Here is a 16,952-nt window from a genome sequence, read left to right as displayed (position 1 = left end):
CTCTGATGTCGCCGAAGTCTGAGAAAGGCCCCAAAAGAGGCGCTCATTAACGCTCGTTACAGCGTTTCATGGACTCCCGATTATCCTCCGCAATGCGTTTCTTCGACGTGTGTAACGTGGGGGGCAAGTCGTCTTCGACATGCCAAAGGAACTCTTTCTTCCTCGGGGAATGTCGAGCCTCGACAACACGACTGACACGACAATTATTCTCGAAAATTGGACCCTTTGAAAGAAGTAATGAGTACTAGCATCAAAGAGATCCTCGGTACACGTGAAAAATTAAAAAAAGAAAAATTATAATCGCCGTACATGAATCGTACTTCCCACCTATTACTGTATGCATTTGGCGTGGAACTCTACATACTCTTATGGTCACTGTATATTAATCCAATTAATTCTAAACAATTCTCAGAAACCCTGCCGGGTAATTGTGTGAGTTTGAAAATCTCAGCTCGACAATTATCCTCGGTAACTCGAGTGACTTGACATTTATTCGTGACAATTGCACTTTTCAAAAGAAGTAACGAGTGTCAGGGGTTGAAATAATTCCCGATGCATGCGAGGAATTAAAAAGAAAAGAATGGGCAGTTGCCATTAACCGTATTAATTGAAGATAATTCGAAAAAAACCTGGCTCGAAAATTGCGCGATTTCGAAATTCAGCGACATTCCAGAACCGAGGATAATCGACCCCATTTATACATAGTTACACGTATGCACACATAATCCAGAATTTCCTTTTTATCTCTACTCGATACCAGTTAGGTAACCCGTCAAGTGTCCGTTGGAAATTGGCGCTAAATCTATTCGCTTCTAATTATTAATGCGATTTCCCCCTGGAGGATTCGGGGCCCGATGGTACCATTTTCAGGCGGGGTTCCAGACTCATATTTAATTCATGGTTTCTTGTGTCCACCCATAACGCGATCAATTTTCTAATGGGCGAGTGCACACTAAGTGCACTCCTAAGTGCGTTCTCACGAGACGGACGCAAAAACCGTCGCGATTTCACAAAATGGCAAAAAGGGCGCCGACTTGTCCGAGGGGTCGGTACGTGTCAACGTGTCGGACATTAGTGAAAGGACATACTTCTCTCCTTAATGCACCTTAAGAAAAAAATAAAAAATAAAGAAATTAATTGTCGCAGGCTTTTCCAGGCGTTACTTAATGCACGCGCTTCGGTAATGTCACTCGCGTGGCTCGGCACCTGATTATGCATTCCACGTCCGTAATAACGATAACGCGTAACGATCTGTACCCTGGACAGATCCGTGCAACAGGTGTCGCAGGTACAGGTGTTCAGGTGTTCAGGTGCGACTCGTTCCAATATTCTGCGGATGAAACCTCGGCCGAATTAATCCAGGAACGAAAATCTCGGTAGAGTTTCGCGCCAAATATATTAAACATTTGAATTAAAGCAGAAACTTCGCGATTTGAATAATTCATTCAGTTTAAATTCCCTGAAATTGAACTACAAAATGGTAAATGGGTAATTAAGTGATCGTAAATGTAAAAAAACAAAACGCAATTTACCCGTAATTTTGATTTCTGCTCGATGAAACAGCAACAGGGCAAATTAATCCAGAAATGAAAATTTCGGTAGAGTTTCGCACCAAATATATTAAACATTTGAATTAAAGAAGAAACTTCGCGATTTGAATAATTCATTCAGTTTAAATTCCCTGAAATTTAACTACAAAATGGTTAACGGGTAATTAAGTGATCGTATATGTAAAAAAACAAAACGCAATTCATCCGTAATTTTGATTCCTGCTCGATGAAACAGGGCGAATTAATCCAGGAATGAAAATCTCGGTAGAGCATCGCGCCAAATATATTAAAAATTATATTAACGACGCAACTTCATGATCTGAAAAAGATGAAAAGAATTCGGTTGAAATTCTATGAACTTAAATAAGTAAATGATAACCGGGCAATTAAATGGTTGTATGTAGAAATTTGTAGTTCACCTGGAATTTCAGTTTCTGCGACAGTTTATACTTACAGACTTCTTTTTCCTCGAGGTTTCATGTCCTGCTCGTCGATTTGCTAATCGGCGCAGAGGCGATGAATCAAGTGCACGCAGTTGCAGTCTGGCGTCCGGTTGCACCATCGCTTATGCGACCGAATAACATTACGGGGTTAATTAGGGCCATAAATCGGCCGAGCCAGATTCAGCTAGAAAGTGCGCCATTTTTAAAGCTCCCCAGATATTTTCCGCGACGAGACGTTCTGAGGTTTTAATATTAATGATGCGTAATGGATTTGACCATTAGAAAGCTCAGTGTAGCAGGTGCTGCGAGATCGAGTAGGACGCAGTTGCAGCTCGCTCGACCAGTCAAGGGATAAAGGATTATGAAAAAGCATAATCACCGATTCCTTCCCTTCCCCAATTTTCCTAAAAATTTTTCTCGCTTTTCACATGAAATTCTATTAATTTCTAATCACTGATACGAATTTGGATCTCGACTCCATCGAGTGGCGACTTCCCTTCCTTTTTCCATTTCCCAGCGGACATTTTCCACACTTTACTCGGTAAGAATTATCTATTGCACCCGCAACTGTCATGCCAAATGCAGCAGGTGCAATCGCGAGTACTCGGTAGCGTTTCGAAAAGCAAAGATATGCACGCAATTCTCGAGGGATCTCGGCAAGAGAGGGTGGACGTTCGCAGGAATGCACTTATGACACTGCAGTTGTGCAGCCCTCGTTGAAAGTGCAGCAGGCAAGGTCGCGTCCATGTCTCGCGATTTAAACGAGCGAAACGCACTTTGCTTCTTCGAAAATCCTTTCATTCTGGAATGGCACGTCGCAATTCTCGCCCATTTTCTCGATGAAAACGTCAGGAGCAAGGTGCAACTGCATCCGCTTGGAAAATCGAGTTTACTCCAGGAATTATCGAGCTATGACTTCGTCCTTCTCGATCTTTTCATTTCTTCCGTCGACAATCTCCACAATTTACTACATTTCATAGAATCTCTGCAAAAAATGACGGATATTTGTAGGAAAGCTGCCAATTATTCGCATTTTAAAGCGCTGCAGTTCTGCAGTCCTCGTCGAAAGTGCAGTGGACAGGGTCCCATTCATAAATTCATTTAAAGAGCGAAATGCACTCCAGACGCCACGAATCGATGATTTAGGAATTTCTCGGAAAATTCTCCAGTCTGAAATCACACGTCCGGATTTTCCTCCATTTTCTCGAGGAGAAAGTCAGGTGCAGGGTGCAGCTGCATCCGCTTGCAGCGCGCCTGGAAAACCGAGTTTATTGCGCGTACGCGTAAGACCGCGCGGGCTAACAGACTTCCGCACGCACAAGACGAATTTCAATGAGTAAGTCAATTTCCCGGGAATCCGAGTAATTTTTGACTTTCCCCCTATTTAAGAGATCGATTTCCTCTCGTCTAATTCCCTGAGCGAATTTTTTTCACTTCGTGGAGAGATGTCGAAATGGAGGAGAAGAAAAATCGTTGCGGAGGGGGAGAAAACGAAAAAGTGCATTCCTTGCAAAAAAGAAGAAATGCAGTCAAATCCGTTCTCATCGGTCGAACACGCGAATTGCATTGACATCACAATCGACCATGGGTCACCCGAAAGGATTATTCCTTCCGAGCGAAAATTCCAAATTAGCATAAGAAAGGGTGCCGCCTGCATTTCCTTGATGGTAAGAGGCCTTACAGGTCTTGTCCATATAAATGCGATGCAAATTGGGCGCAGAATTTGTGAATGCATTTCGGCGAGTGCACCCACGACGTGAAAGTGACGCTATTCAGGGTTTAAGGCGGTCCAAAAGTGGGCTCTAAAAAGTCTTATGAAATATTTCCTCAATACAAGTGTACTGGAATATTTTTAATTCAAGCATATAAATATAAGGAGGCCTTAAGAAAGGTTTCGACCCCCTTAAGTCTTAATTTTTGTTAAATCTGTTTATTTTCAATTTTTAATTCATTTCAAGAGTGGATCGGACTTCTTTAAGACTTTCGTATTCAAAATAAAAATTAAAAAAAAATCTGGGAATACTTGTATGTCCCCTTAATGCCTTCACGTTAAGTCGGGACGGAAAGAAGCTGAAAGTGCACTTACGATTAGGGTAATTATTCGTCCACCGAAACCGTTGCCTGCACGAAATCGTAACGTAATTGCGTTATCGGGATTACGTGAAAGGCGATGATGGAGGAAATTCCATCTCTTGGTGCAAGTAACGCCAAGTTCACCGGTAATTCCCGTGCACTTACCGCGAAGTGCACTTACTCGAGGCGAGAGATCGGATGGCGTAACAACTCTGTTTCCCATTTATTTCCTGCGACTCCCATCCGTACCTCTAAACGGAATAAATGACTTCCGATGCACTTTCCAGTGCAGGAACATAGATGCACTTAGGCTTGTAAGGAGAGAGTCACCCATCACCGTCATTTGAATCGCCGACATTGTTGCGCTAATTGTCATTAAGGGCATCTCATTACATCCCAGTTGACACAGATAAGAAAAATATCAAGGGAACACGATAATTTTTCCAGCAATAATTTTCGCACATTTCATTTAAAATTCAAGCAATTTCCAATCTCATTTGCAATAATTGCATCCTCGTTGAATAAATTTTAAGTCATGAAGGATATTCGTTAAAAAAACAATATTAAAATGTCATATCTGCGCTTGTTTTAGGCTACCCCTCGCAATAATTAAATATTAAAAGAGCGAGGAAGTTCATTTAAAAATAAATGAAGAAGTCATATCTGCACTTGTTTTAGGCTACCCCTCCTAATTTAATTCTTCCATTGTTGAACGAATTTTAATCAATCAAGGATGTTTATTAAAAAATATTAAAAAGTAATTTCTACTCTTGTTTCAAGTTGCCCCATACAATAATTAAGTCGTTCTATCGTTGAAGACATTTTATCAGACCGAGGGTACTCGGTAAAAAAATTAAAATATTAAAAAGTCATATCAGCGCTCGTTTTAGATTAGACCTCGACAGTGAGGGATCCTTTTCCGTGGGTAATGGCGGGTTTGCACGCAACTCGCGGGGGAGAAAAGATAAAATGAAAAAAAAAAGAAAAGAGGTAGAAAGTGGTAAGACGACGCAAGATGCAAGAAAAGCTCGACAGAAGTGACAATTCGGGTAAAAAGGCGCAATTCGAAATTGGAGGAAGAAGTCGAGGGTTGCGGCAACGCGCAGTCGCACGATCGCACACGCTATTCGCGTCGGTCGCGGCCTTTTTATCGGCGATTGTCCTGTCAATACGGTTTCCCACTTAATTTCGCCGTCCCCAGTTTCCTCGCTATCAATCCCGACCCGCGGGATAACTTTCTTCAGGGCGAGACTCGACGGCCATTAAGGCCGGACACAATGGGACTCGAGCTCGCTGCTCCCGGATGTCACTTGACTTTTTTACCCGACAAACAAGGCTTTCAAACCCAGCTTGGAAGGAGAATCTTTACCGGGGGGAAAGTAAACGATGGGAAAAGATTTTTGCCTAGTGAAAAATCATATCATGTGAGGTATCGGGAAGCGATGAGAATTCTGAGAGCTTTTATTTCCATATACATTTCAGAGACTATGCAGAATTTTAATAATTACCGATGATTAATTTATACCCCCTCAAGAGGGGATCCTGAAGGGGAAAAAGCGAGAAGTGATAAGGATTTTTAATAGATCCTTTCAATTCAGAATTTATCTATACAAGTGTAGTTAATGCGGTAGGCGCCTAATGTTGGGAAATGATAAGAACAAGTACCGGATATGCAAGGTGATAAGGGAGAATGGCTACCTAATATCGAGAGGCGTTAACGATTTTGAAAATATGTTTTCATTTTAGATGTTATTATCTGCGAGGGTAATCCACCTAATATCTTGATAACTAGTGTCGATGCTTATCGATACATCGATACGTCGATCGATCACGAGGATCCGATCGGGGAATCCTGAACCGATCAGGCTGGATTTATTCGATCCGAGTATCAAAGCGAATGCGCATTAATCTCTCTAGGGAGTTTGTCAGGGTAAATTTAATTAGGCCGATCGATGACTAATATATTGATATCCGATTGATCGAGAAGACTCGCCGAGGAATCTCGCAGGTTTGTCGGTATCGACTCGTTTCCGGAATCGTTAGCAAGAGCTAACTGGATCGCCAACTCGTACGGAATGCAGTCAAGGAATAGTTCTTCGGTGATTTACGTATGAAAGAGAAATCCGTCTCTTGACATCGGATCGATCAGGGAAGGCTTATTCTAATCGCCATTAAAAATCGGTTCCTGCACGTTACGTTCGCCTCAGGCCTTGATCTGCTCGAGAATGGAGGAAAATCGGGTGAAAGCCGACATGTCCTCTCTTTGCTTCTAATTGATGATTTGATAAGACCACGAATAAGGTCTTCATTAGCAACCTCGGCATTTACATGCGTAATTTATATCGCCGGCAATTTGTCAACCCGTGACCGGATTATCGATCTCTTCTCGATCTCACTAGAAAACCGGTCGAGGATCTAGCGATCTTCCATCCACACCTTTTTATTAATCCTCGGGTGCATCGCTTTTAATGACACGCTGCATCGGGAGAACAATGAGACCGCCATTGTATTCCCAACTGCACTTCTTCCTCTATTACTCCAGTTTTGTCATGTTCAGTTGATATTAAAATTGCAAATGAACCTCTTTATTAACGCCTCGGCGATACCCGCGATAACTCCGATCAACTGTTGCGCGGGTTGTAATTTATTCTTGCAATTACTCGAGATGCCCTCACGCTTAGAATTTCATTCTCACTTATATTTCTCCGTGATTATTACATCCATGAGCGTATTTTATTATCCACATTCTCAAGTGAGACTTTCTAAAGATTTTGAATAGTCAATGGTACATTTGATAATAATATTATGTACTGTTGCGCGGGTTGTAATTATTCTTGCAATTACTCGAGATGCCCTCACGGTTAGAATTTCATTCTCACTTATATTTCTCCGTGATTATTACATCCATGAGCGTATTTTATTATCCACATTCTCAAGTGAGACTTTCTAAAGATTTTGAATAATCAATGGTACATTTGATAATAATATTATGTACTGTTGCGCGGGTTGTAATTATTCTTGCAATTACTCGAGATGCCCTCACGCTTAGAATTTCATTCTCATTTATATTTTGCTGTGATTATTAAATCCATGAGCGTATTTCATTATCCACATTCTCAAGTGAGACTTTCTAAAGATTTTGAATAGTCAATGGTACATTTGATAATAATATTATGCAGGAATCGAATGGTAATCATCAATTTTATAAATTACTCGACCCAACACTTAATATTTATTAGACACGGCAGTACATTTGAAGATATATCTTAATTATATACATTCCACTGAATGACTTAATGATCTAAAATTACGTCTTATCTCGCAATTCCTCGTAATCAGTGCTCTAATTCGAACTTGTTACGCTCGTGTATCTCGGTACTTTGTACTTAATAGTTCGTAAATTTGAATATTTGTATTCGAGTCGCTATCTGGTTACATGTATCTTATCAGGGTGAATAAAATTCTCGCCTTATCCCCCTGTGGATTTAATCGCGAGTTGCATTATACTTTCATTAAGTACAAAACGCCTCAGGTATGGAGTACGAACGTTTAACAAAGCACGACGCTCGTTACGCAGTGCTTTCGTGAATTTCATTTCTCGACGGGATAAAAAATCCCAGCAAAATCGCCCTCGCTGGAAAATTCCCTGCAATTACTTGCAGAACTGACTTTGCATCGCGGGTGCAATCCGATAATTGAAAGTGCGTTAATAAGTACCTAGGGAAAAATTACAGATTGCAAGGCTCACTTGGAGACCCACAAAATTTGCGAACTCGGACACCGACTTACGTCCTCGGGTGTTGCGGTGGGAAATCAATTACCGGCGTATGTTTTCGCGTTAAAATTTTTGCATCGCGGGAAATAATCGCACGCGGCCAATTATCGGACTCCGTAATCTCCGCAGGAAAGTCGCTCGACTTCTACGGTGGACTTTACCGCGGGCTTGCAAACTGAATTATGCCTCTGACATTTGGAAACTGGTTTCGCAAGGTGTTTACTATTATGTCCAACTAGTTCACCCAGTGAGCCGAGAGGCTGCAATAAATCAGGATATGGTTTATGTCTTCGTTGATAACTCCGTCGATTACGCGTCCTTCTTGGGCGGACTCCGAAAATGGCGAACCGGTGTTGAGAAATTTCAACGTTTCGATATTTACTCAATTTCCTTCGACTCTGTTTTCTCCTCCGATCTGTTCACGTGGTCAGAAATATTTTCCGCCGTATTCCTTGAAAATATGATTTTAATATTCATGCATATATTTATGCTTTTGATCGTTATCGGAGTTGCAATAGCACTTAAGGAACGTTCGGTTATTTAAAATGCCCCCTTCGTGAAGGAGATTAATGCAGAAATACTTCACAGTTCACTTGTGCCCGAAGATACTGATTTGATGAGAAATGATAACGCGTTGATTACGCGTCCGCGTTAAGCGCGGCATCGAAGTCTCCGAAAATGGCGAACTGTGTCGAGAAATTTCGACATTTCGATATTTACTCAATTTCTTTCGTCCCCCATTTATCCTCCGATTTATTCACGTCGTCAGAAATATTTTCGGATGAAATCCTGATAAAAATATGATTTTAATATATATATTGTTTTTTTATTCAATGATTATTGGTACCGCAATGGCGCCCAGGAACGTTCGGTTACTTAGAGCGTCTCCTCCATGAAGGAAATCAATGCAGAAATACTTCACGCTTCACTTGCGCCCAGAGATACGAAATCAATGCGCCATTTATGGTTCACTTGGAATATCGCTGATAAGGATTTCGGATAACCGTGTTTTGCGGCCACTGCCGGAGTTTCCTCCGTTTAAATGCCGCCTTGCATTTAAATTGCAGGGGTTTTTCGGGCCCCAGAAGGTGCATTGTCTCAAATTGCACGTCTGCGAGCATCCCGATTCAATTTGCCCGAAAATGATACACTTAACTTCGAATTGATAGTCACTTGATACCGTGGGCTGCACTTATTCACCTGATAAGTAGTCGTACTTATCCTAGGCGCCTATTTCCCCGTTCCTACCGAAACGATAAGAAAAAGATCCTCTCAGAGGAAATTTATTTATCTCGAATTCTACGTTCGTCTTTCCAAGGAGAAAATTTCCGTCGGCTCTTTCTGAAATTATGAAAAATCCATCCGATAGGATAAAAGATCCTCTCAGAGGAGATTTATGTATCTCGAATTTCTGTCCTTCGAAGGAAGAAGTTCCTTCCACCGTTTAGATTTTTCCAGAGGAGTTCTTAGTCGCGAATCGTCACCGTCGCTCCCATTTTTGCACAACGTGCAATTATCTGGATCGTCCCGTAATTTCAGCCGAAAGTGAAATTGAAGTCCCACCGGAAGTTATTACGTGTCGAGTACCATCAAGAGACACGTTTGCTTTACGCTAGACAACTTTTCGTAATTGGCGCAAACGCGACGTATCGGTCGGCGCTGCCGTAGAATCCTCATGTCCTGATAAATCGGTTTCTAATTCGGTGGTTACTTCTGGTTTCCGTTGACTTGCACAATTCCAGGTGGCAATTACCCAGTAATTAGAAATTTCCATGCGCAACCAAGTCACGGTGCAGAAATTCGACATCCCACGGTGGACCTTCCTTGATCGTCATATTCTTAACAATTAACATATCCAGATAAAATGCAGCAACAAATAATCCAACGTCGCGCAAAATGTACTAATTAAAAAAGTATAAACATAAAAATGGAACCCATCCACCCCGGAAAAGATAAATTGACAGTCGTGACAAGAAATTGAGCTTGCTTCGACAAACGGCAACATTTTTGTTATATTGACGACGAAAGAACGATTACTTCCCCGGTGCAACAGAAATTCTATTCAGGGTTGCAAGAAATTGTTCATCGTTCATTTCTAGACGAATTTGTTTTCTGCTGTTGTTAGAAATTCATTTCTTCCAGACAGAGAGATTTTCCAATGGTTCGCCGTAATCGGATTGATTTTTTCCCGTTGATACGATTATTCCTGCGGTAAGAGTGCGTTATCAGTAATTGCGGTCCTTTTTTAAAAGTGCAAATGTCTTTTTTTTCAAGCGACAGAGACCGAAAGGTGACGACGTGCATCCGGTCTTCCGTTGCGTTTCCGAGACCCTTGAATTACCTGGCCGAGAAAAAACGTGGAAGAAAAAAGTTAACGAGCGCATTCCTATGTAATTCTCGTACTTATGTATCATTGCGGAACCGATAGGGAACCCTAGAAGTCGGTCGTGCACGTCTGGCGACAAAAACCGAGGAAAAAACGTCGCCAGCCAGGGACTATATTCGCCGAGGATTGGAGGAATTGGCATAATGTTCACCTTAAGCTCGTGTAAAAAGCGCCGATATTCCCCCCAAGGAAGTCGATCGGCAAAAATCGAAAGCCCGAGCCACGCGATGCACATTCGCGCGGATGCACTCGTACATGCGAACCAGAAGTGCAACGAGTGCACCGAGCTCTCTAATAACGACCGTTTCCGAAACGCCGATTTCTTTGCTCGGCCATTCGTGCCCCCTTAAAACGCAGGCACACGAAAGCAGTTATCAGAATTTCTACAGATTTCCAGATATTACAGTTATCCCGGATATATTGAAAAAGAGCCGGCAAAAATTAGAAATAATTCCCCGTGATATTCTCTCGGTGCATAAAGTGCCAATGGCGTTTCGCAATTGCGCCGTCACTTCCTTGGAAACCCGTCTATATTGCGCCTAATTAATGGTTCGGTACACGTGTAAAATGGACCGAAATGGAGGGTTTGACTTAGTTTTCAAATTTCCTGAATATGGAATATAGACCTACGAGGGAATCGCGATGAGAATTCACGCCGAGATATGAAATTATTGGGACTAAATTAATATAGCATGTCTTTGGATCGATTAAGGTGATATGAAAGTGACATCTGAGAGATCGATCGTTTATGAAGTTTTTGAAATTTAACCACGTGAATATTCAGGCCATGAAATTTCATTTTTTTAAATTTATTCATAAATATTTTTTATTTCTTATAAAAAAAAAATGAATTTCACGGGTGTCGGGATTTTCCTTGGGGTGTGAATATTAGCGGTGTAAAAAGTGGAAATATTTCGGTACTACTCTATTTGGGGAAAAGTTTCATAAACGATCTTCCGATGCCACTTACATTCCTTTAATCTTTATATACCTCATAATTCCCGAAAATTGATGGCTATTGTATAAATGAATACATTAATACATTGAGCGCCTATGAGTGGGAGGACGCTGCGTTTTTTTTACACACATTAACATGCGGATGACGCTGTACTCGATGTAGAATTACCGCGTCAAGCTCATCGGGTATTTCTGCGCATTATGTCATTACCAAAGTTTCATAAACGATCCGCCGATGCCACTTTCACATTCCCTTAATTTTTACTTACCTCATAATTCTCGAAAATTGGCGGCTGTTGTATAAATTAATACATTAATACATTTAGCGCCTATGAGTGGGAGGACTTGCTGCGTTTTTTTTACATACATTAGCATACGGATGGCACTCTACTCTATGTAGAATTCCTGCGCCAAGCTCATCGGGTATTTCTGCGCATTATGTCATTGCCAAAGTTTTAAAACGATCCACCGATGCAACTTTTTCACTTTCACTTAATTTTTACATACCTCATAATTCCCGAAAATTGACGGCTATTGTATAAATTAATACATTAATACATTGAGCGCCCATGAGTGAGAGGACTTGCTGCGTTTTTTTTTTACATGCATTAACATGCGGATGGCACTCTACTCGATGTAGAATTCCCGCGTCAAGTTTATCGGATATTTCTACTCATTATGTCATTGTCACTCGGCTAGGGTGTCGAGCATAATTTTATGATGATAACGGACACACTAGTCGATCCAACTAGCCGCGCAAGTTGGACGTCTCGTCGATAGATAGGGAGAGATCGAACGGGTTACGAATTGACCACTTTCCTTCTATTATCCATTACCTCACTTCCCGTATGGTCGTAACGCGAATGGAAAAAAAGCCCGATCGGAACGAAAAGGGATCCAGAATTTATTTTCATTCATGATTTTAATATCGCATCTGCAGGCCACTTCCTGGTAGATGTAGGAACGATAACGAGGATCGTTCCAGGGGACGAGGAAACTGGGCCGGCTCGATTCCCGCCTTTATCGGCACTCGTGTTCCTTGCTCCTATCACGCATCTTTTCTGCAGGTATATGGGGACATAATTTCATTAGCATAACGCGACTGGTATTACCCAACCGACTGGGTGCAAAAGTTGCATCGACCAAGACTCGTTTCGTGCTATCTTTGTCCTTAATACTATTGAGGCTATCTTATCCTTATAATCCTTTCGCTACATTTCCACCTTTTCGATTAGGCACGTTCACCGTGGTCACACCTACATTGGAAGGAAACGTCATTCCTCCAAAAAGCGACATCATTCCCAGGTCGAGATTACAGAAATCCAAAATTTTCCATAATTTATCAAAATCTCTTCAAAGTCTGCTTCAGCACCAGGTTGGGATTTTTTCAATTTGTTTCAACATACGAAAAAATAAAAGAAAAAGGAATTCAATTATAAAAAACATATTTCCCTTGAAAAAACATATTTCCCTTGAATCTTGTCCAGGATAAATAGATTTTCTTTTATTTCGAAAATCGAAATTTCACAAGTTTCAAGGTCTTCATGGGGATTCCATAATCAGGAGTTAGTTTCAAATTATTCGGTGCACCGGATTGGAGGTTTTTTAAATGATTGAAAGTTTCCTGCGATTTTTTTAAAAATCTTGTTTTACCATCTGTTGGTTTTACCAAAGCCTCTCTAAGGGGGCTTTAGCTCTGGTTTTCGATTATCCCCTCGCAAGGAATTGGCATGGTAATCCTATTAGCGCGATGCGTTCGCCAGTTATGTAATAACGAGAGCCGGCAATGATATGTAAATGGATCGCAGGACTTTTCCTCGGCTGTGGACTTTCACCGAGAGCGGTCGTTTCCTAGAGCAGGCTGTGTACCACGTTACGCCGATGTCCGCAGATCGCCGGTTCGACATTTATCCTCGGCCACCCTCGAGAATTCTGCAGTTGCAGTTGCAGTTGCAGTTGCAACGCTTTGCGATTGCGCCATCTGAGAGAGCCAAAGGAAAGCGAGCTGGACGTCTCGCGAAATCGAAGCTCGCCGATCGCTAGACTCCCGATGACATCGCGTGAGAACGTTGTTGCGTGTCTTTTGTCCATGTTAATTAGAACGCGGATCTAGATCCAGGAATTTGATAAGACGCGGAATGACGCGCTGACCGTAGGAGCGCGTTACCTGAGAATCTCCCGAGGCGGCGCGAAAACGGGTGGCTGATAAATTTTTATTTAATTTCAGGGCGAGGGTGGTGGATCTAAATTATGACCGAAGGATGACTGATGCCGTGGTACTTGAAGTATTATTTCATAAGATGCCCGCTAAATGACGCGCTGACCGTAGGAGCGCGTTACCTGAAAATCTCCCGAGGCGGCGCGAAAACGGGTGGCTGATAAATTTCTATTTAATTTCAGGGCGAGGGTGGTGGATCTAAATTATGACCGAAGGATGACTGATGCCGTGGTACTTGAATTATTATTTTATAAGATGCCCGCTGAATGACGCGCTGACCGTAGAAGCGCGTTATCTGAGAATCTCTCGAGGCGGCGCGGTCGAAGAACGGCGCAAACTCCCTTGAAACAAACGTGCATGAAATTCTTCGAATACATTTGTCACGAGACTTCAGAATCAAGGTTCTGGATTCGGGATCTAAAATTGAACATTCAAAATTGAAGGACTAATTCCGAGTTACGACGATCACCATCGAGTCGACCAAACGGCCCGATATGGTTATTGCCGGAAAAGTGCACTCGGCTCGATTTAAAAGGTGCGGACGGATCGGCCGATTTCCCATGAGATTCTTTAAGTGGACTTTCATTAGGGACCCGGTAGTAACGAGAAACCTGTCATTCGATTAGGGGCGGATTTGGCTATCGGGTTTATCGAACAGCAGGATGTCGGAACCGCCTTCAAATTGCTACGCGGTGACGAATTCCGACCGATTGCGAAATTCTGGAGGCCAGGTTGAACATAGATTTCCACAGACGTGTTCCGTATATGTGGATGGCGAGCAATGTGCACCGGTGATGCAAATCGGAGCAAAGAGTCCGCGAATCTCTGGAACGCGGGTACAGAAAATCGACCGGCGGGGTATTAGCGGATTCTTACTCGGTAACGTGAGAAGCATTTACAGAGAGGATAGAGAGACGGAGGAATGCCCGAGAAATCGATCAACCTCCACAACTTGCCACGCGTCCTTGCCGATCGATTATTGATTCATTATCGATTCGGTATCGACTCGCGACCTCGACAATCCACGATTTCCTTTCACGAGGTTTCCTGACACAATTCAACCACAATTTGAGATTCTATAAGATAATCATGGGTTCCGCCAAACATTTTGCAGTTGGGGATGGTCTCTATCAGCGTGAAGAAAAATTGTTCACTATCATTAAAGACATGTCATCGACCCAAAGAAATATTTTGTCCGTTCTACAAATAAACTTGAATAAATCGGATGCAACATTTATTCGGAATCATGGCAATTGATTTGAGTGAAATAATTATTCTTGGAATTAACAAAAGATTTCTATGGTCCAATGGATTTCTTTTCTCACGGTGCGTCCTTATCCTTAATCATGACCACTCTTACTCGCTTAAAAGTGACTCATTCAACGAATTTCCATCCATGGTGAACCCCGTGACCCTTCTCACAAATCACTCGAGATAACCATCGGACATTCGCTATCACGACAGAAGTCGTCCTCATCCATCAGCACTCGTCCAACCGCGCCCAGGTTCTAGGGGTCTTCCCTTTCGCTCTTTCTCCCGTTTCCTTTCCTTTTCTCTGAGAAATCTCTTAATTCGAATGTCGGACATGTCGCTTCCGTCATACCGAGTCTTGCGGTCGCATTTCTCGTTGCGATCCGTAATCGCAGCGGTCCTGATTACGCGTTATCGGTACGCGTTCATGAATTCTGGAAACGATGGTACCGTGTAAGGTGCACGACACCTTGTGTACAGTACACAGGTAATAAGCAAAAAGTACTTCTAAGTTGGGCAGCGACAAAAACCGTTTCCGCGGACGACCAGCCACGCTTTCCTTCCTACGAGGAGCGTGCTTGGAATTGCATCTAGTGCATCGGGTAATGCACTTTGCGACTTCTAGAAAGACTCCTTAAAAAATAAATTACAATTATTCTAACGCAAATATGGATTCTGGGGGTCTCTTGAAAGTAACGAGATTTGATATCATACTTGAGATTATCTATATTGATAATTTATATTCTAATTGGTAACGACCTATCTACATCGCGTAATGCACTTTACTACATTTAGAAAGACCCCTTGAAAAATAAACTGCAATTATTGTAATAAAAGTATGGATTCTTCAGGACTCATCGCGAAAGTAACGAGACTTGACAGTGTACCTTGCTGATCCCTGGATTGTAATATCGAATATTAATCATTGTAATTCATATTTTAATGTTTAACGATTTATGGGCATGACTCTGGCCGCTGAAGAAAAGTAAACTACAATTGTTTTAACGTAAATATGGATTCTGGGGGTGTCTCTCTATCGCGAAAGTAACGAGACTTGATATCATACTTGATATCATCAATATTGGTAATTTATATTCTAATTGCTAACTATCTATCGGCATGACTAAGAACTCTTAACCAATCTATGACGTGGTCCGACCTGATTCTATTTTATTTACACGTGTTAACGAGCAACAATAAGTCTCGTGTCCCCCGAGGGTGTCCCCGGGGCGGAAGATGTTATCAATAAATGAGAGTATCGATGACCGCTGGGAACGATATATCGGTCTCAAATGGTGTGCTAATCGATTGTACGGGCAGATCATTGTCATTCTTGTTGAAAGGTCTTTTCGACCACTCCCTAATCAGGGCCCTATCGAAAAAGGGACTCGGGTCTCTTTTCGGCTTCGACAAAGCGTCCAAACAGTTCGACTCCGATCGATCTATCGATCGATCTCGGCCAATTTGACGATCGGTTCCGTTCTCGACATCGGCTTTGCGTAAGCCATCCTTCGGATAAAATTCCGACCGCCTGTTTGGGAATTGGGTCGGAATTGGCCAATCGAGGGAATAGAAGGCAACTCCTCAGGGCGACAATTGCGCCGGAACGGAAACCCACAAATTGCTGGCGAACTTGAACGTGACTTTCTCTCTTTTGTCGCGAACTCGAGTTAAAATAAGAGACCCTCCTGCGAGTTTCCGGGAAATGGGCGGATAGGATCGGCGAAGCATGTAAACGAAATTAATAAATGAAGGTAGAGTTAGAAAATCTCAATTCGTTTATATTTAAAATTTTATGAGAAAATCACCATTCGTTTATATTTAAAACTTTATGTATAATTGTTAAACTTACATTATCGGGGAAACGCGAGGATAGGATCGGCGAAACATGTAAACGAAAGGGTTGATTAATAAATGAAGGTAGAGTTAGAAAATCTCAATTCATTTATATTTAAAACTTTATATATAATTGTTAAACTTACATTATTGGGGAAATGCGCGTATAGGATCGGCGAAACATGTAAACGAAAGGGTTGATTAATTAATGAAGGTAGAGTTAGAAAATCTCAATTCGTTTATATTTAAAACTTTATGTATAATTGTTAAACTTACATTATCGGGGATATGCGCGGATAAGATCGGCGAAATATGTAAACGAAAAGGTTAATTAATAAATGAAGGTAGAGTTAGAAAATCTCAATTCGTTTATATTTAAAACTTTATGTATAATTGTTAAATTTACNAATTCTCCAATAGGGAAATAAATACTATAGATATAAAAAATATAATCGCCCGCGAT

Source organism: Orussus abietinus, unplaced genomic scaffold (assembly GCF_000612105.2).
Source record: "Orussus abietinus isolate OABI.00-Male unplaced genomic scaffold, Oabi_2.0 scaffold33, whole genome shotgun sequence".
NCBI classification, from domain to species: domain Eukaryota; kingdom Metazoa; phylum Arthropoda; class Insecta; order Hymenoptera; family Orussidae; genus Orussus; species Orussus abietinus.
Note: the sequence above shows the minus strand (reverse complement) of the source record.